General features: G+C 48.2%; 1 protein-coding gene across 8 annotated transcripts in view; it reads right to left on the reverse strand.

Moving 5' to 3' along the window:
* The window catches only part of TFEB (transcription factor EB), a 55403-nt gene that overhangs the window by 24067 nt on the left and 10241 nt on the right, over positions 1-21095 (reverse strand). Inside the window, exon 1 of one of the 8 annotated variants that reach the window (XM_025418747.3) lies at positions 18982-19131. The exons of 6 other annotated variants lie outside the window; for them this stretch is intronic. The gene's annotated coding sequence lies outside the window, so the exon portion shown is untranslated. Of the gene's footprint in view, positions 1-18981; positions 19132-21095 lie in introns of those variants that run through there. One more of the 8 variants, XM_025418746.3, reaches the window with a different exon arrangement.

A 21095-nucleotide genomic window follows, 5' to 3' on the forward strand; every position in this document is an offset into this window, starting at 1 on the left:
GGTGGTGATGGCCTCATGAGGTTGCTGGTGGCAAATGCCAAGAGAATTAGAGGTCCTGCATTGCCTCCCACCCCTAGGCTGCAATGAGGATAGAACTATCAGTCCAGCATTCCAGAACCTCAGCATGCCCATTCATTCGATAACATGGCTGTCACACTCCACACTAAGAACTAGGTGCTGAGGACATCAAGGAAGGCCACTTCAGCCCACACTAAGGACACATGTTTCGAAGCAGGTAGAGCGGAACATTCCAGATGTGTTGCTTATTGTCTGTGTGACCTTCAGCAGAGTGGCCATCTTGGAGAATTTCTGTAATGATTAAATGTGAAATCCCTAATATAGGTGTTCAATAAACATCTGACGAATAGGTGGATGCCTGCATGCATGGATTGCATGGATGGATGCATGGATAAAATGCATGGATGGATATAAGGGATGGATACATCTATGAAATAGTAGATAGATGCCTGAAGGGAGACGGAAAAGACACAATAGTTGTCTGCAGGCTGATTCCCATCTGAGTCCATATCTTTCTGCTAAATTGAGTAACAACATGAAGGCCCATCACTCGCTAATTCATCTGTTAGAGAAATCTGTATCTCTATCTATCAGGTTGACAAATGAAACGTAAGATCCTCCTCATGAGCCTTAGCCATGCTATTGGGGGTGGGTCATTCTCTGAAGGGGACAGTAAACTGTGTCAGGACAGGGGGCATCCTGGGGCATCTGGGTGACTCAGTGCTTGAATGTCTGCCTTTGGCTCAGGTCATGATCCTGGGGTCCTGGGATTGAGTCCTGTCTCGGGCTCCCCACGGGGAGCCTGCTTCTCCCTCTGCCTATGTCTCTGCCTCTCTGTGCCCCTCATGAATAAATAAATAAAATCTTAAAAAAAAAAAAAACGAGGGGGCATCCTCCTGGCTGAGTCTTCATCATGCCAGGTCCCTGTGAGGTCCCCACCAGGCCCGCAGCCCACTCCTCAAAGGCCCAACTTCACCCAAGCCCTACCCTAGGGAAGGCAGGTCAGGGGCTTGGGAGAGGGAGGGAGAGCCACACAAAGCAGGGCATGGGGAGCAGGCCAGGAAGCCAAGAACAGAGACTGGACATGTGGGAGGGGGTGAGCAGGAATCAGACCGATGAAGCTGAATTGCAGAGAGAAGGGTTTATTGTCTTTGGAGAAACAGAGAAAGAAAACAGCCCTGAGAGAACAAGAGAAACAAAATGGACTGAGCAATAAGGAAAAGTCGTACCCTGCTCCATCACCCCCCATGGTGCCCCACTGTCCGCCAGACCGAGTCCGCCAAACTCTCTACCAGGCCTCAAGGCACCTAGGACGCCCTCCCTACACAGCCCTGGGCCAAGCTGCTCCTTCTCCCCAACACAGTCTGGGCCTCCAGCTGCTCCCCTGCACTGTCCCCCTTCCACAGAGTGTCCAACACCTGCTCGCGTCCAGGAGCCCATGGATGCGTCCACTTGGTTGGAGATGTGTTGGCTTGTTGGTGGGAACAGCATATATGCACAAACGGGGAAAGATGAGCCCCAGCAGAGGGAGACAAGGCTCTGGGGTAGGGTGGGAAGGGAGCTGGCTTCCATGTCCCCTTCCAGTCTCTCTCTCCCCTACCTGTCCCCATGGCCTAGCTCTGGCCTTGCACAATCTTGTGGGCACTGGCCATTTTTAAGAGGGCTGAGCCACCACCAAAGGAGGGGAGCAGACCCTGTGTCCAGGACAACAGGGTACAAGGAGGGTGGGCCGAGAAAAAGGAGGATTTTCAGCTCTGCCCAGTCCCAGGGGTCAGAGTTCAGGGTGTAAAGGTGAGCCCAGAAAGTAAGAAATGGGACAGACCCCATGAGAGTGGTGTCTGGGCACCTGCCATCTTGCCCTGAGGGGCACGGCCATGAGGCAGAAGCAGGACCCCCATCAGAGCCTAGCCAGGCTGCCCCTCTGTAGGCTGCCTGGCCTCAGAGGTCCCTTCGGGCTGGGAAACCTGAGGAGATGGGGCAGCTCAGGACGGACTCTCAGAATAGAAGTAACTGGAAGCCTTGGCGCCCCGCCTGCAGGGGCATCTAGACTGGGGAAGGGGGGCTTTCCCACCAGTCTGTGGAGCATAAGGAAAGAGTGTGAGGGTCCAGGCTCCCGCCCTCACCACATCTCACCTCTACATTCCCGTGCTCTCCCAAGAAGCACAGGAGAGAGACAATGCAGGTGGAGCAGGGAAACTGAGGCACAGAGCTGCTTGCCAGCTCTGGAGGCCTGCTCTGCCCACTTAGCCTCCTACAACATCCTTGAAATTTAACTACCACACTTTTCACGAGCACATAGAGATTCTAGGCTCTAATGTTCCTGGGCCCCCTTTCACCCTGGGAACATAAACTTTCCAGAAGTGGCCTGCCACAAGTCCCCAACATTGGGCAGTGAAAAGCAGGCCTGCCTTTTCCTGACTCCTGACGTGGAAGTAAGTGGTGCAGAGCCCAGGCTCTGGCGGTAAGGCTCCCTGGGCTCAAACGTGAGCTCCACCGCTTGCTGGTGGTGTGACCTTGGAGAAGTCACCGATGCCTCTCAATGCCATGGTAACTGATATTAATGGGGGATAATGCTCTCTGCTTGTACCTCACACGTGATGACAGAAACCAATGTATTCATTTAGTTCCTCGAGTGGCTTAATGATCCTGGCCCCTCTACTCAGGACACACTTACCACTCTGATCACCAGTCCTCCTTCCTCCCCACCAGGGGCCCAATGGCTTGGGCCCTGGCAGGGGGGCTGAGGAACTGAGGAGCCACTGCTGTTGATAGAACTGGTGCCAGGCCCATGGCGGGCACAGAGCCCAGGCGTACAATGGGGCTGTGTGTACACCCAGCGTTACCCTGGAGCAGAGCTGGGCAGGCCGGCATCTGGGGTTAGGCCAGGAATTCATTTCTCTGGAGAGGGCCTTCGCACCCCTCCTGGGCTGCACGGACAGCCCTGTTGGGGGGTGGGTAGGGAGGCAGGCACCACCCATTCCCTCAATGAACCCAGGCAGAGGAATGGGGACATGCTAAGTGCTGGACCCTGGGGAATTAGGGAGTCCCGGGTCCAGCTGCTCCACTGGGCTTCTTGCTTGTGAGGCATTTCAGACCCATTATGTAATTTGGGGCTGTGACCTCTGCTATGAGCAAAGGGAAGGTAGTCTGTGGGACCAGGAGAAGGGGCAAGAAAAGTTTGCTGTGACCCTCTCCCCCAGAAAGAGAGCCTTGATCCCACTGTCCACCCCCCTTCCATCTTGCTGGGGCCCTGGGCTCTGTACCAAGGCCCCGAGTGACCCAGGGGAGAGAAGCTGGCTCACTCCCCAGGGGAATGAGTCACTAGCAGGCTGCAGCTGGGATGGTAGGGACGGTGGGCAGGTGGAGCCTCTCCTCTTCCTTCCCTGGCAGGTCCTCTCCAGCTGGGAAACCACTGGGCTGGTGCAGGGTAATGACCACAGCATCCCAGCCTGGGCCTCCGCAGGCTACTTCCTCTGGTTTAGGGGATTACATAGTGCCACGAATTGAGGCCTGGATGCCCTCCCAGTCCCCACACTGACTCCTATAGCTGCAGGTGCGGACCGGCTCCCGAAACCCCCCTGAGAAGGTGTCAGACTGCAGATCAGGGCAGTCTCCTCCCCCTGAGGCCCGTGGAGGGGGAGCTCAGGCCTCTGGCCCGTTGTTGGAGGAAGGAAGGAAGCCAGGCCAACCTATACCTCGGGTTGTGGCCAAAATGCAGAGACCAAAGAGATCCTTTGCATGAAATCACTTTCCATTCTGCTCAGAGCCCTGGCAGCTCCCGGCAACGGGAGATAACTGCCCGTGCTCCCTCACTGCCTCCATTCACACACCCCCTCACACCCTGGCATGAACGCACAAACATGTGCCCTATGGGCAGCCGCCCACACTCCCAGAAGGTCATGCACGAAAGTCACAGTGGCAGCTGCAACCCAGGGGACACAGTCAGATGCCCACCCTTCCTCTCACACCCACCCACAGGCCCCCACGTCCCCAGCTGAGCCCTAACTCCAGCACATCAGAGCCTGAGGGCCCCATTCAGAGCACTGCAGCATCCCAACTTTCACCTCAGGAGAACTTGAGGGGGCTCCTGCCTGGCTGGGAAGAGGGACCTTCCATAGCCAGGCCCACTTCATGGAGCCATATGAGCATGTGCATGTGTGTGTGCACACACACATGTGCCTGACCTGCCCTGAGAACAGAGACTGGCCACCAGAAGGGACCTTCTTTTTTTATTTTTTATTTTTAAAGATTTTATTTATTTATTCATGAGAGACACACAGAGAGGCAGAGACACAGGCAGAGGGAGAGGCAGGCTTCCTGTGGGGAGCCCGATACGGAACTCAATCCCTGGACCCCGGGATCACGACCTGTGCCTAAGGCAGATGCTCAACCGCTGAGCCACCCCAGCGTCCCCAGAAAGGACCTTCTGAAACTGAGCCCATCACCTTCATTTTACCAATGGTCAAGCTGGGACTCTGACTGAGGGAGTGTCTTTGTTCAAGTTTATGAGCAGGGCTGAGCCTAGACCCCAGGGCTGGGGCAGCTTCAGGCTGGTCAAACAAAGCAGAGGACAGGGAAGATGGAGTGATGGCAAGAAGGAAGACAAAGGGGTAGGGGAAGACCCGCCACCATAGGAGAGGTACTGTTTTTCTGGGATACTGCACTGGTACCATTTCATTCATTCTGAACTATTTCGTGAGCACCTAGGATGAGCCAGTGCTGTGGCAGCCGCCCGTCCCAGCTCTCACTCCCTCCTGCGAGATTTTGCTTCTGGGCTTGAGTGTTGTCTTCAAGGTACCTGTGTCCTGCAGGCAGCAAGGCCAGGGCAGCACTCACACCTGGTCCAGAGAAGCAGCCTGGCAGCCCCCTCTGTACCCCTACACCCCAGGAGCATCAGTGCCCGTGGCACTCAGGAACCCCCACCCCTGCACAGGTCACCTCCAAGAATCAATGCCCATCAGAGGACAAGAAGCCTGGGAAGTCACCCACCAGAGATCCCTGGGCTGTTTCTAGCAGCAGAACCCTGTTTTCAGATAAAATTTACCTAGAACCTTGATATGTAAAACAGGATGGTAAAGTAGCTCTTCCGGGATGGGGGAAGGCCAGAGCACCTGGCCTCCAACTGGGGGCCTCCCCACCCTGTGAGTTCAAACAGTCCCCAAATCACTCCCTGGGGTTTGGAGGAAGAGTTTCAAAACCAGCTTTCTCTGGTCTCTTTGCGTTACAGAAGCCCAGGGGAAGCCAGTAATGTGCACAGATAACACAGCGTAGGGAGAGGGCCACAGCCCCCTATCGCAAGGCTCCTGCCACCGGCTCCTCCCTGACTCCCAAGGCAATGGCACTACATCCCTCTCACAGGAAAGGGACACAGTAGCACCACCCCCCAAAAGTCTTCCGGATTCAGCTCCCACCGTGTTCCTGGCAAGAATTCTATGGCCTACAGTCTCCTGGGTGGCTCAGATGTTGAGCATCTGCCTTCAGCTCAGGTCATGATCCCCAGGTCCCCGGGATGAGTTCCACATCTGGCTCTCCACAGGGAGCCTGCTTCTCCCTCTGCCTGTGTCTCTGCCTCTCTCTCTCTCTGTGTCTCTCATGAATAAATAAATAAATTAAATAAATAAATAAATAAATAAATAAATAATAAAATCTTAAAAAAAATTCTACGGCCTACTATCATCTCTATCTTGCAGGTAAAGAAATGGATGTTCACAAAGGCTAAGTGACTCACTCAACCTGTGAAGGGTAAAGCCCGCATTCCAACCCACCTGTATGCCCTCCACCCCTTACTGCAGCCCTACAGAAATCACGGCCATCACAATGCCTGGGTATAACCACTCCTTCTGAGCCCCATCCCTAGCTTCATCTCACTCAGAAAACTGAGAAGACCCCTGTCCAACTCCAATACACAAAGAGGACACACACAGAGCTTCTCATTAGTAATAATAACAAAAGTAGTAAGAATGCCACTACCTCCTCATATAGCACTTATTATTCATCACTTCCAAAGTTCTTATCTTAGTCCTCAAAACACTATACTCCCATCCTTATCCCACAGATAAGGAAACCGAGTTACAAAGAAGCTGATGAGTTGCCCAAGGTCACACAGCCAGGAAGCAGCAAAGCCAGGAGTGGATCCCAGGCCATCTGGCTGCACCCCTAACTACTGAGTTATACTCCTCCCCTATAATGGGGGCTATGACAAGGGCCCTAGCTTGGGGCTTGCCTCCTTCCTCTGAGGTCCCTCACTGCAGGAGTCAGAAGCCAACTGGAACCTTGGAGCCAGGGGCATGGGAAAGCCTACCTGATGAACACCGTTAGCTCATGCTGGAGGGGGCGTGCAGGGGGGGTGCCTGGAACACTCACCCCCCTTCCCCACCCCCACAGGAGCTGGAGCTGGAAGGATGAGATAGTGGCAGAGCAATCAAGGCCCACACACAAATAGGACACCTACTGCGTGCCTGGCTTCAACTTGTGACAGGTGTGGGAAGGAGAAGACTCTGTCCGCGCTCTCCTGCCAGTGGCTCCAGTCCCCAGCAATGCCCAAAGGGGTCGCCCCTGCCACCCACACCCCCTTCAGTCCTGGCTGCACCAGATGTTGGAAACACATAGAAACAGGGCTAAAATTAGACCCTATAATGAGTCAGTGCTAAGAATAACTCAGGCAAACAGCCCTCCGGGAGAGGACAGTCTGCCAGGGAGGCACCACCTCTTCCCACCTCCCACTGGGCCTGGTAAACCTCTCAGACTCTCCTTCAGAGCCCACGCCAGTCCACAGAGGGCCTAGGGGATCGATACCCTAACTGCTGGGATGACGGAGACAGGGACCTGCTTGCACACCCTCCCAGCCCACAGGCCAGGTGACCAGCCACCCTTGGTGAAAGGTGGGAGGTATCAAGGAGTGAGCAGGGCTGGAGAAGGCCATCCCACTCAAGGCACAGCCGGGCTGAGGCCCTGAGATGCTTGACCTTCTTTCCCCAACCCGAACACCGACTACCCCACAGGAAAGTAGGAAACGGTGCCCTGGCTCCCTCCCCTCCTGGCTCACCTGCCAAATGGGACCAGCCTACCTCATAGGTAGTTGGGGAGCTGGGACCTGAGGGGGACAGCAGCACAGTCAAGGGCAGACAGCACGCGTAGGGGCTGAGACGGGATTTAGGGGTACCAACGTGCTAGATCCCACGGTCCCAGGGTCTCCCTCATTTTTCCCATGTGCTTCCCTCACTGCCCCCCCCCCGCCCAGAAATGATAAGAATAGACTTGTCAGCATCTGTACATGAACCATTCACATATGGTGTCAGAGCCGAACCTCTGTCACTCCAGGTGATAAGCCAGAGGATGCGTTTCATGACAGTTGAGAAGACTGGGACTCAGAAAACCCAATTAACTGGCTGGGGCCCCCAGAGTGGGATGCAGCCTTATTGCCATCCATTAGCCGGTCAAGGAGCCCCCTGGAGCCTGTGTGCTGGGCATAGCCCCATCTCCCATCAATGAATGCCCAAAGGGAATAGGACACCCTCTAGTGCTGCTGGGGCCACTAGAGGGCCAGCAAAATGTGAGGAGCCTTCCAGAAGGGAGCATCACTACATACAACATTTCTCTGAGAAGAAAGGAGGAAGGAGTAGAAGGAGGGGATGTCCTGGGCAGAGCACATGAAGTCAGGAGCCCTGGCATCTAGTCCCAGCTTGCATGATCTGGGGAATCATTTCCTAGGCTTCACTCCAGGTCTGTTTTTCCATCTGGAAATTGAGCTTTGAAACCCAGGCCTTTGAGATACCCTGCAGTATATCACAACCACATATTGGAGGTACACAATAACTATCAGCATGTCAAAGGCTCAGAGAAGTCCTGCAGCAAAGAAAACCATTTTGCTTTTTTTTTTTTTTTTTTACTCCTACTATCCCATACCTGCTTGACCACCAAACCCTTCCACAGACACATCTGGGGAAACCCTGAAATAGGACTGGGGTTCCCTGGAGTAGATTTGGTGTCACCAATTCAAATGCCTATAAAGGACAGCAGGAAACATGAAAGCTTGAAGAAGGCCCAAACAAAATGCATCGGGGCTTTGCAGTTAGTGGCAAGCCCCCCCACCCCCAAATTCCTGGCAGCCCTGGGGATTCAAGGAGTTTAGCACTTCTGTTCAGAACTGACTCAGTGTTTTCATCCCAATTGATCCTCAACAATTCTGTTGAGAGGGACAAGAAACGGAAAGCAAAACATGTCACTTTGGCATATTGATCGTTTTGAATCAAAGTTACTAAAAAGACAGCAGGTACAAGGACACTCTGACCCTCCTTTGTGCCCCTGAGAGCAGGAAATAAATCTCCCATGTGAAAGGTACCCTTCCTGTACCAAGAGGTAGAGAGGCATCCTCATTACCAGGAATAGGGAATTCTGGGCCTAGAAGGTGGTATTAACAACCTTGTTACTTCTTTGCTAATGAGCTATCCCAAGCCCAAACCCCTGTTTTCTCAATTCCTCACAAATTTATTGTTTCTTTGTCTAAATGGTATAAAAGCTGCCTGCTTGGCCACTTCGTTGAGCCTCATATTTTGGGGGCTCCTGTATATACAAAATTAAAGTCGTTTTTCTCCTGCAAATCTATCTTATGTCAAGTTAATTATTAGACCAGCCAAAGAACCTAGAAGAGAAGAAGGGAAAAGTTTTCCTCCTCTATACTTTTGGTGTTCGACATGGAGCTTCTTTTCCCTGGCTGGACAATGCTCACATTGGGAGCAGCTGAGAGATTCTGGGACTACTTGTAGGAGCCAGCAGACAGCAGAAGGTAAAAATTCTTAATCATGTTGGTCTCCCAGATCTCGGCCTGCTGGGTCTGGTGAAAGTAAGAGTGGTAAGTCCTTTTCTTTTCTAATTTAGATTGGGAAGAGAAAATATTTGTGTAAACTAGTTCCTTGGGTATGGGGACTCTAGTAAAAATGTGTTATAAATACTTTTGTTTTCTATTGATCCTCTGACAACCAGAGATTGTCACTGTTTTCTTTTGTCTCTTTTGTGTTGTTTGTCATATGGGAGAGAAGCAGACATCTCCTTTCCTTTCATCTTATTCTATATCCCGAGAGCTTGGCTTTGTGACCAGTGGGAATATTCTCTCTAGTGTCCATAAGCAGAAAAGGGCATGTCCCGGCCTATGTCTGATGGCCAGTTGAATAGACAGGAGTTCTAAGAGACAAAGCCACAAGCAGCATTCTCTTTGTCTGACAATGACGACTCTCAGGAGAATCTGTCATAAGAGGTCCCAATCCATCAAGGGCCTTTGTCATCTCAATGTATGTGGTCTTGGTAGTGCTAAAGTCTCATTCTAATAGCACCCACCCAGAGTCAGACATTCAATGTTCCTGTGAAAGACAGAGATGCCATTTTTACTATACCATTACTATCACCTATGATGACACAGGTGTTTGCTTTCTTAGACTAATGCTAGGTGAACTTCCTGGATCTCGTAAGGGCTGCATCCTTTACGCCCTCTTTAGGAACACCCCCCCACACACACACCCATGTCCATGGTTAACCAATTAAAAGGCTCTTTGGGTTGAATTGCCATTAAGGTTAATGTAAGATCCTCCTTAAAGATGACCATGGATTCTTTGAGTTGGACAAACTTCTATATTCACACACACAACCAAATTGAGACCTCTCATTCTAAATAACTGCCTCCTAAATAACTAACATTTATCCTAAATACCTGTACCTATGGAAAGATCAAATTAAAAAGAACATACAAGGGAATAGGGTGGCTAGCCTTAAGGACTTTTTCAACAAGATGAAATTACAAAGCCCGTTTGTCTCCACTTTGAGAAGATCCTACAGATTTTTTGTTTACATTTTATTTAAGTTCGATTTGCCAGCATATAGTATAACACCCAGTGCTCATCCTATCAAGTGCCCTCCTCAGTGCCCATCACCCAGTTACCCCCATCCTGCCCCCTGACCTCCCCTTCCCAACCATTTGTTTCCCAGAGTTGGGAGTTTCTCATGGTTTGTCTCCATCTCTAATTTTTCCTACAGTTCCCCTCTTTTCTCTTATAATCCCTTTCACTATTTCTTATATTCCACGTATGAGTGAAACCATATGATGATTGTCCTTCTCCGATTGACTTATTTCACTCAGCACAATACCCTTCAGTTCCATCCACCTCGAAGCAAATGGTGGATCCTACCAAATTTAAAGAAGAATGAGAACCATTAGTGGTCATTCACAACCCCACTCAGGGACCTTGACTAGCTGCTAAGGAGCATTCTTTCTATCCATGATTATACTATAGTTATCAGACAAGCCAGATGGCCTCCCAGGGAAAAGCACCCCTCCCCTCCTTCACAGAGAAAACAGATGACTAGAAGTTCTCCCAGGCCTTCCTACAAATGATCAGGAAATGAATCAGCTGGAGGCCGATGTTCAGTAATAGGAACAATAATAGAGGCTTTCCCCTCTAAGGTGAATTGGTCCAAGAAGGCCTTTGTTAAACACTTTAGATAGATTTTTAGACACACTGTTTTAAAGCTTGAATCTCGAGGACGTAGAAATTTTCCCATCTCAGTTGAAAATTTCCCTGATATAAAGAAGCAAATTTAGTTGGATGGACAGGTCAGCCCCTTGATATTCAGGCTGCAATCCAGTCCTTGGGGAGCTGGAAATGACTCTTTGTCTTGCAGGCCTCTACAAAGCCAGAAATGTGGCTCCAGACACACTTCAAATCCCACCTATCTTTACCAATCCCCAAACCTCACTTAATCATCTCAAAATGCTTGTAGATATTGTAAAAGATCAGGACATTGGAAACAATTATCCTGCACTTAAGAAAAAGTAGGTAAAATTTAAATGGCAATTAATCTTGACCTCTGATAAGAGGCAAATATACCCCAAAACTCCTTGGAATAGACTTAGATACTTTCTCTGTGCCTTTGTGGTATCACACAAACTTGTTCCAACTGCCAGAAATAAAATTTGGATCCAACTGTTCTATGAACTTGTGATTTTCCTATCATTGCACCTGACTCCTGGCTAAAATTTTAGAACAATGGCTATAAAGTCTCTGTTTGTGTCTCTCTATATATTTACATGTGTCTATATGAATGCTGTAGATATATGATAATTTTTTACCACCAGATGCTCTTGCCAAAATTAATCTCTAAAAGAGCTCTATTGAGTTGGTGAAGAACAAGCACTTAGAAGGACAAAGTATACTAAAACTCAGAAATATGAAAACTAAGCCGAAAAACTTTTTTTTTAGTTCCACACTGATCTGGGATAATCTTTGGGAAATAAAAGCTTGTTAAAGCTTGTTGGTTTAATTAAAACAGACATGCCTTCAGAATTATGAACATTAATTATGATGCAAAGATACAACATTTATTCTACTAGGGTTTACTGCCCAAGTAAGGTTATGTTTTATGTTACAAAGTTTGTCAGTGAGAAAAGTAGCTAGGGATGATGTCTGATTTTGTCTATCATCTCATGAAGTTTTTGTGGGTAATTTAAACATACTGCTTAAAACAGGTAATTTAGATAGATGAATGGGATAAGAGGGTTTACGTAAACTTTTCAATAATAATTGTGTTTTATAGTACGTCTACTTAAAAATAGTTTCCCAGGGCGCCTGGGTGGCTCAGTCAGTTAAGTGTCTGCCTTTAGCTCACGACATGATCTCAGGGTTCTGGGATGGAGCCCTGCATCAGGCTCCCTGCTTAGTGGGGAGTCTGCTTCTCCCTCTGCCCTTCCCCGCTTGTGCTCTCTCTCTCTCTCTCAAATAAAGTCTTAAAAATAAATAAAAATAAATTTAAAAATTTAAAATAGTTTCCCAAATCTCTTAATAACTTCCATTATTAGTTTTGCTAAGTTAAATGATAGAAATTCATTGAATATCAATATGATTTACAAATAAGATAGAACATTAAACATTAATTACCAAATTTAACTTTTTTTTTAAGATTTTATTTATTCATGAGAGACACAGAGAGAGAGAGGCAGAGACATAGGCAGAGGGAGAAGCAGGCTCCCTGCAGGGAGCATGATGCAGGACTCGATCCCAAGACCCCAGGACACCACCTGAGCCGAAGGCAGATACTCAAACACTGAGCCACCTAGGTGCCCCCAAACATAAATTTATCTAACGTTGTCTTCCTATTGCAGAGGAACTAAAGATATTTGGGTCTGTTAAACACATCTTGGCCACATTAAAATACTATTTAAAAAGGCACATGCTTCTAGAAATTATAAAATGTATTTATAAACTTGCCAATTTATAGACTGCTGGTACTACATACAGTTCACCTTTATTTACTTGTTTTCACTATAAGATAAATTTTTAAGGGTTAAAATTTTTAATTAAGTATGTAATTACTACTAGAAATAGTAAGGGAAACAAGTCTATGCAAAAAAAAGTAGGGTGTGGTTTTTTTGGTTAGAAAACGTATGAGGTTTGAGGATACATTTTTTAAAAAGTTAAAGAGGAGAGAGAGAATTTTACCTTGTGTGACCAATCTGGCTAAAATCAAATTGTTATTATAAGGGTTTTTAAAAATAAGCTTTAATATCAATAGTTTGCCTATTATAAAACTAAAACTGCTAAAAGGACAGAGTTTTCTTGGACTATTGGTCTGTTCCTGATAAGAGATTATAAAAGGTCTTTTTTTTTCTTCCTTTTTTTTTTAAGACTTTTATGTTTTTCCCCCCTCTTTGCCCCTCCTTTTTTTTTTAACCATTTAAGTCTATCTTTATTATCAGTCCTTTGATTACTTAGGAAAACTGTCTAACTCAATATTAAGCTAAGTTTTGCTTAGAACCTTCTGTATTTCCCTTTAAAATCTTTTATTGTCATTTTGGTTAAATGGATAATTAAGTACTGTTTCATTATGATCTATGATCTTTTTAACAAGCATTCAAGTCTTTTTTAATATCATTTGACAAACTTCCCCCAAATCAAATTCTAAAGTCCTTTGGACCTCAAACTAACTTTGGGATTTTCCAGAGGGCTTCTGGAATATCTAGAAAGATTTGTTCTTTCTCCTTTTTTAAAACAAAAAAATAACAACAAAACTTAAAAGGTATTAGGAGGGCATTTTAAACTAATTAGACCTACTATGTTAAATCACATGGGAAGCACTGTCAAAGAAAGTTAATATTAAGTCTTCTTTATATTGTATTAGTAGAGGTATATGTTTTAAGTGTTGCAGAAATTGTATAGAAGTCCTAGATATCTGATATGTCCTAATATAATCTTATCCTTTGTAATTCTAGTTATTATCATAAAATGTATGTCACAGAAATAACCAAATATCCTCATCAATAACATGGTAATGGCCTCTCATCAGATCTTTAACCATAGGCATTTTTAAGTCTTTTGTCAGTTATACAAGTTCTTGTTTTACTCTGACACTTTTACAAGAGTGTTTTATCTTCAGAAAGATTCATGGAAAGGACTCCAACAAGTACTCTAGAATATGGGTTTCTGATAACTTTCAGATCATACCACTGAACTGGGTAAAAACTAACAGACCTCTAAGGAAAAACTGGATTCATAAAACTGTTAAAAGGTCAACATCAGCACAAATTAATTACATGAACTGAATTAACTGATAAAGATGATTATAATTTTTATGACTTTTTTTGTATATTTTTTTATTGGAATTCCATTTGCCATGACTTTTAATTTAAAACATTGTTGGACTTCTAATATTCAATTTTTTCCAGATTTAAAAAAAAACAAAACTTTTTTTCTTAGGAAAACCATGACTTACAGCAATTTGGTAAATTATACCCTTGTAAGTAGAATTGAAACATTTACCTTTTACTCCATGCCTGATGCCTCCAGAATTTGTCAACTCTTAGTGAGTATTCTTATTTTCATGACACTATAGTTATTTACACAAAAGGGATCCTGAATTCTAGTTTCCTCCAATACTTCCTGACAACTCTCCAAACGGATGCTCTCAAATGTCCTTCTCCTTTTTTTTAAGATTTTATTCGTTCATTCATTCATTCATTCATTTATGAGAGACACAGAGAGGCAGAGACACAGGCAGAGGGAGAAGCAGGCTTCCTGCAGGGAGCCCAATGTAAGAATCAATCCTTTTTTTTTTTTTTAACTTTCAAGTCGCATTTTTTTTTTTAAGATTTTATTTATTTATTCATGAGAATACACAGAGAGGAGAGAGAGAGAGGCAGAGACACAGGCAGAGGGAGAAGCAGGCTCCATGCAGGGAGCCTGACATGGGACTCGATCCTGGGTCTCCAGAATCAGGCCCCAGGCTGTAGGCAGCGCTAAACCGCTGAGCCACCAGGGCTGCCCAAGAATCAATCCTAAGACCCCAGGATCACTCCCTGAGCCAAAGGCAGACATTTCAACCACTGAGCCACCCAGGTGGCTGTCCTTCCACTTTTAACAAGAATAACTAAGAACTAAAGCTTCCCTTTGCCCTAAAGCCCTATGTGGTGTGAACAACTTGATAGAAATTTCAGAGGAATTGCCACAACCGCCTCTGTACAGGCAACCTTCATGCCTATTGTTGTAGTGGCCCCACAGAAAAGATCCCCAGAGACACAAACTGCAAACCAGGAAAATCTAACAGATTTCCCGTCTACCCTCACTCCTTCTGAAGATGCTTCCAGCCTGACATCTAGAAACCTTCTCAACTGGCTGCCTTCAAAACCCAGAAACTGGGATCACAGATTGCTCTGATCACTAACCTTTGTCTTTTCTTTCCATAAAAATGCCTTACTAAATACCTGATTTGTCACACAATATAGGCCTAACCTTAGGAGCCCAGATGCATCACCAGCTCCTAAAATGAAACATAGCTGTTTAACTGGACTGACATATTTTCAAGATTAATTCAATTAAATAATGGAGCTCGGCTTCTAGACTGTGAAATTTCTGGAAGTTTCACGGGTGAAAACAAAGGGGAACAAAATATGCCATCCAAAAGACACCACTTTGGCATATTGGTTATTTTGAATTAAAGTTACTTTAAGAGACAGCAGGTATAAGAAGGATATCTGACCCTCCACTATGCCCTGAGAGCAGGAAATAAATCTCCCACATGCAAGGTACCCTCCCGTATCAGGAGGCAGAGAGACATCCTTACCACCAGGAATAGGGAATTCTGGGCCTAGGAGGCGGTATAAACAAACCTTGTTACTTCTTTGCTAATGAGCTACCCCAAGCCCAAACTCCTTTGTTTTGTCAATTCTTCACAAATTTATTGTTTCTTTGTCTAAATGGTGTCAGAACTCCCTGCTTTGGTCATTTCTTGGGGCTTCATATCTTTGGGGATCTTGTACATACAAAATTAAATGTTCTTCTATTAATCTGTATTATGTCAATTTCATTAGTAGGCCAGCCAAAGAATCTAGAAGGGAAGAAAGGAGAAGTTTTCCTCTCCTACACAAGGAAGGGATCAGTACCCTGTGTCACACAACTGGCCCAGGTCACCCAGCAGGTTATTGCTGCAGGCAGGAGAGATGATGAAGCAGATCATACCTATTGGGCCCTTATTATGGGCCGCAGGTCACCTGCATTATCTCCTGTAATTCTTACAACCACCTTTGAGTAAAGCACTGATATGATCCCCATCTCTCAGAGCGAGAAACTAATGGTCAAAGAGATTCAGTCACTTGTGTCCAAGGTCATACAGCTAGTCAGTGATACCACCCACATTTCAACCCCAGCAATCTGAATCCAGAACTCATGGCCTCAGCCCAGCTCTGCCACTAACTAGGCTAGTGACAGACTTCAACATTCTGGGCCTCAGTTTCCTCACCTATAAAAAAGGATAATGGAAGAGCTGTGTATTTAGTTACTGTGAAGATTAAATTTGCAAATGTATAAAAGTGCTTAACACTGTGTCCAGGAGCAGGTGCTCAGTATATGTGACCTATCATTAGATACCACATTCTACAGTGGGAGCTCACACCTGGGCTCTGGGCTCTGGGCACAGAAGGCTAGAAGTCACCCATGGCTTCCTGGAAATTGGCCTCTGCCAATCAGTCCCAGGGCTCTGCCCCCTCTGTCTGGCAACACTTTCAAGCTGGGCTTCCTAGGATGCCCGGTGTAGAGGAGGACTCTGGAAACTGGGGTTCCCAGACCCAGGTTTGACCTGGGTGTCATCCTTTGAGGCCCTAAAAGGCCACCTTCCCCTCAGAGCCAAGGATAGTCCCAGCTCACCATGGGTCACAGGCCTCTCCCCACCACTGCCCTATAGCCCTAAGTCACGGGATGGGGTGGGGGTGGGGGGCTCTCCAGCCAGGCAGCTGATGAGTTCATGACCTTTCCCAGCTCTCTCAGCCTTAGAAATGACAATGACTACTCACCGAGAGCCCTCTGAACGTCCTACAACCGGCTTATCCATATTAGGTCACAAGATTAGCATTACCAACCAGAAGGCTGGCTGCTCAGGGGTTAGTATGCCCACTTAACAGATGAAGAAACTGATGCCCCAACTGGCTCTGGGCAGAGATTTAAGTAATGGAAAAGCTTCTGGCCTCTGGACCAGGGCTCAGGGCTGATCCAGGCTCCAGGCCAGATTCGCTGAAGCCAGCTGGGGCAGTAGAGGGGAGAAGGCTCAGGAGGCTCCCAAGGCCCAGGGAAAGGGAGGAAATGGCTAAGCCCTGGGCCCTAGGTCTTACTGAGTCACTGTAGATCCTGCAGGTCGTGGGGATGGGAGGAACATCAGTAATCCTGAGTCTTCTTCTACCCCTCCCCACCTCAGCCAGGGAAGATGGGCACAGCCTTTGCCCAGTGCCCTGGGATGACTCCCACCCATCCTCTCCTCTAGCTAGCATGGGCACTTCTGGCTAGGCCTGGCCCTGTAGCACTCTACCGATAGGGAGCACTCACTTCCCAAGATGGCTCTCTAGCTCCAGACCCTGAGTCAACCATTCATCCCAGGCATTGTCACCCCACACTGTCCCTATCCAATGCATGTCATCACCCAGAAAGCCTTCCCTGACCACCTCACCCTCTGCCTCTGCTGACCTCCCACAGGGCCCACTCACCCATATATGCCATGCCAAGAACTGGGCCCAGAATCCCCAGTCTGGCCCCCAGCATGTGGTGCTGGTCTTGCACTCAGTAGGTGTTCCCATAAACATTGCACAAGAGGGAGATAATCTCTAAGGAAGTGACCCCAAATATTTTGACCATGATCTATGGAAAAATATATTTTATTTGGCCCAGTGTACACACACACATATACAAATAGCACACATACACACACACACGAACCTGAAACAAATAAGTTGCACAAAACACTTGACTAATATCATGCAGTACACTTGGATATTCTCTCTATATCTTTTTTCATTGAAAAAAAAGAAAAATATTCATTGAGACCCATTCAGCTGCTTTCATGGCCAGAAATTAGGGCCCAGTTAGTGGCCTTGATCCACAGTTCAAATTCTAGCCCTCTAGGGAGATCTGTGTGGCTCAAACTCCCTGCCCAGCACATGACCTTCTGTACAACAGGTGCCTAGTAAAGGCATCCATTCGTCAGACACTCACTCTGGGCCAGGCCTGTGCTAAGCTCCTTACTATGGCATCTCATCTGATCTTCACCATCACCCTAAAAGGTAGGGACTCTTACTACCCCCATTTTGCACGTGAGGAAACTGAGGCCCAAAGTCACACACTACATGGTTCAGAGAGCATTGAAAGCCAGATCTGTCTGAATCTGGAGCCACATTCCTAACTCCTGCCCACACCACCCCACACTGGAGGGTCTTCAGCCCCTCTCTTGAGTCCACATCTGGCAGGGAGCTCAGCCAAGGAAGTTCACTCTAACTCCAACCACTAAAAAGCCATTCCCTATGGTCACTTGACTCTGTTAGTTGGCTACTTGACTGGAGACTAGCCCGGGGCCAAAGGCCTGAAAGCTAGCCCTCTTGCCTCCCCAGCAGTCCCTGCTCCCTCCTACCAACCCACCTCCAGCTGAACCCAGAAGAGGGGCTGGGATGGGGCGGCGGGTCCATCTCAGGGCTCTAGCGGACCATTCTGCTTTCCCTCCTCACTGATATAACTGCTCTGCGGCAAGTCACTCACTTCCCCTATGCCTCCGTGTCCCTGGCGATAAAATGGGGTGATGATAACACCCAGCCCACAGGGGGACTCTGAGCATTCAAGGGGCTGATGCAGGTCACACACTTGGCACAGCAGCTTCAATGAAGTAAGGCTTGAGAATTTTGAGAATTATAAGCTCTTATTATTATCATCCCCAGTGCCAACCAAATCCTTGCCATCAAAAATAATCACACGAACACCAGGCGGTTTTCTGCTATTTGCAAACATGCTTATATATCAGGAAAATCTTCACGTTTACACAGCGCTTACTTACTGGGTGCCAAGTGCTGCTCTGAGCACTCTACATGAACGAAGTCTTTTAATCTCCAGAATGAACCCACACAGTAGGTGCTAGAATCATCATCTCCATTTCACAGATGAGGACACTGAGGCATCAAGAGGCTAAACTTACCAGGATCACACAGGGGCAGAGTGGCAGGGCCAGGATTTGAACGCAGGGGGACTGGAGAAGTATCTGCTCCCAATCCCTGGGGTAAGGAGGTATGTACTGTGGCCTGGCCAGTGCCAGGCTATGCATGTCATTACCTCCTCACCAGAGCCTCCAAACAAGCCTGGAGGTGTGGAGGTCAGGCAGGGAGTGCTTAGGTCAACTGCCCAGGGCAGGAGTAGGGCAGGAACCAGCTCTTCTGACTCCTGGTTTCCCTCACTGTCCACTATCCCCATTACCCACCCCTGAGACTGGCCAGGGACCCCTCCTCTGTGCCACCTGCTTCCCCAACCCTGACCCTGCTCAGAATCTTCCCAGCCCTCTTCAAAAGATACCCCAATGCCAGTGCAGCCCTTGGGGCCTCATCCCCACTCACCTGCCTGCCCGAAAACAGGAGATACACCCAAACACACACACACACACACACACACACACTCATAGTACCTGGGAAGTGGCAGTCCCCTGGAAGGAGCTGCCTGGAAAGCTCAGCTCCTTTGGGGGGCCAGAGCCCAGGGCCAGGCCCCTGCCCCGGTTCTAGGCCCAGTTTCCTCATTCTCCCCAGCACTGTTTCTCACCCAGCCCCCTGCACCTCGGCTCAGAGGAAGTTGCACAATCCCCTGGGAGCTGCAAGTGTGGCCGAGGATTACTCACAGAGCAGAGGGAACTGTACAGTCTCCCGGAAGGCTCCACACACCCACAAGACTACCCAACACAGACAGGCTCCTGTTCCATCTCACCCCGTCTCACCCCATCTCACCCACTCTGAGCTCCAAGACACCTATCATGCCCTCCTTCTTCCCAGACAGAGCCCCTGACAGCCCCACTCCCCACCTCGCTACCTACCCAGCCTTAGGGCACAAGCCATCCTACCCCCTGCACCAAGATGGAGAGGCACAGAGGCAAGAGTTTTCAGGAACCCTACTAGGTCCAATGCAGGCCTAATCCTAACCTACACACCCTCCCAGCCCCTCCTGGAGACATGTGTCCTCTTAGCCTGAAGCCCCATGATCCACCACCTTCCTGACCAACCATATCATCTGCTACCTTGGCCTTGGGCCTTCCCAGGGCCTCCAGACACCCAGTGCACGGTCCTCCTATATGGCCCACTTTGAAGTGGACCCCACAACCAAGATTACTCTAGGAAGTTTTGGGAAGATCTGAGCCACCACACAATTTTCACTTGTGACAAAATGTTCTTGCTACACATGTGATTTCAGAGGTTCCTCAGCCCCCAGATACTTCTCTAACAGCCTGTCAAACAGTGTTTCTTTCTGGTGCCTAAGGGATTCCCACCTCTGATAGCTAGTATTCCTTGTCAAGGAAGGCTGGTGATTTTTTTTTTTTTTAAGATTTTACTTATTTATTCATGAGAGACAGAGAGAGGCAGAGATACAGGCAGAGGGAGAAGCAGGGAGCCCAATACAGGACTCAATCCCAGGACCCCAGGATCACAACCTAAGCCGAAGGCAGATGCTCAACCACTGAGCCACCCAGGCATCCCAAAAGGCTGGTGATTATTAAGCCATGTCAGTCACCAAACCTCAGGGTAGATGAGTTTACTAGGCCCTTTCATGAGAGTATGTTTCAAGAAGGGAGAACAGAGTAGAAATTTCAGACAGGCCATGACTCCTGGAGAAGGCCGGAAATGCCACTGAGGTAAAGTGCACCCCAGAACAGGATGATCAGAGAGGCCCTGGGAGCTCTGACCCAGACTCTGACCCAACCTTGGGCCCTCCCTGGGATAGGAATTCTGGAAGGACACAGTGGGTGAGGAGGAGACTGGCCTGGGGGTACAGAGCCCCCAGGAATGACCTCTGGCTTCTACCCCACACGGCCCAACCTTGCAATGAGGCCTCAGATAAAGAGTATGATAGGCATCTCTTATCGCCCCACACAACCTTGGACTCCCACCCGGGTAAGGACAAAGTCAGAAATGGTTTTACCTGGGCCCCAGGGTTCCCCAGAGAGCCCCTCACTTCTGCTGCCCTCATCAAAAGGCTGGGGCCCTCAGGGCAGTTTTCCCCCAAGCCCTGAGGCCTAGAATAGCAGGAACCAGGGCTGAGCTCACAGCTGGTCACCTGACACCTCCAGTTCAGTGGACTAGGAGCTTGGTCAAGGGGGAGGGGCTGGTACCACAAAGGAAATAAGGATGATGATGATGATGACGACTACGAGGAGCAGAGAGGCCCCTTTGCAGAGATGCTTCCCAAAGTGCCTACACAGGTACCCTCTCCCCAGTCCTGACGAGAGTCTCAGGAAAGGGAGGGGGAAACAACCCTCACTACCCTCACTGTCCCTGGGAGGGCACTGAGGCTTCAAGCACCGAAGTGACTTCCCCAAGGCCATGTAGCAAGCTCAAGGCAAATCTGTTTCTTGGCTCTGTTCCCAGATTGGAGTTTCTCAATCTCAACACTGACACTCAGGGCCAGATGATTCCTTGGGGCAGGGTTGGGGGGGAGGGGGGGCTCTCCTGAGCATTTTAAGATGTTTAGCAGCATCCCAGGCTTCTACCCTCCAAATGCCAGTAGCACTTCCTGAGTTGTGACAGCCAAAATTGT

This window comes from Canis lupus, chromosome 12 (genome assembly GCF_003254725.2).
Source record: "Canis lupus dingo isolate Sandy chromosome 12, ASM325472v2, whole genome shotgun sequence".
In the NCBI taxonomy this organism is placed as follows: domain Eukaryota; kingdom Metazoa; phylum Chordata; class Mammalia; order Carnivora; family Canidae; genus Canis; species Canis lupus.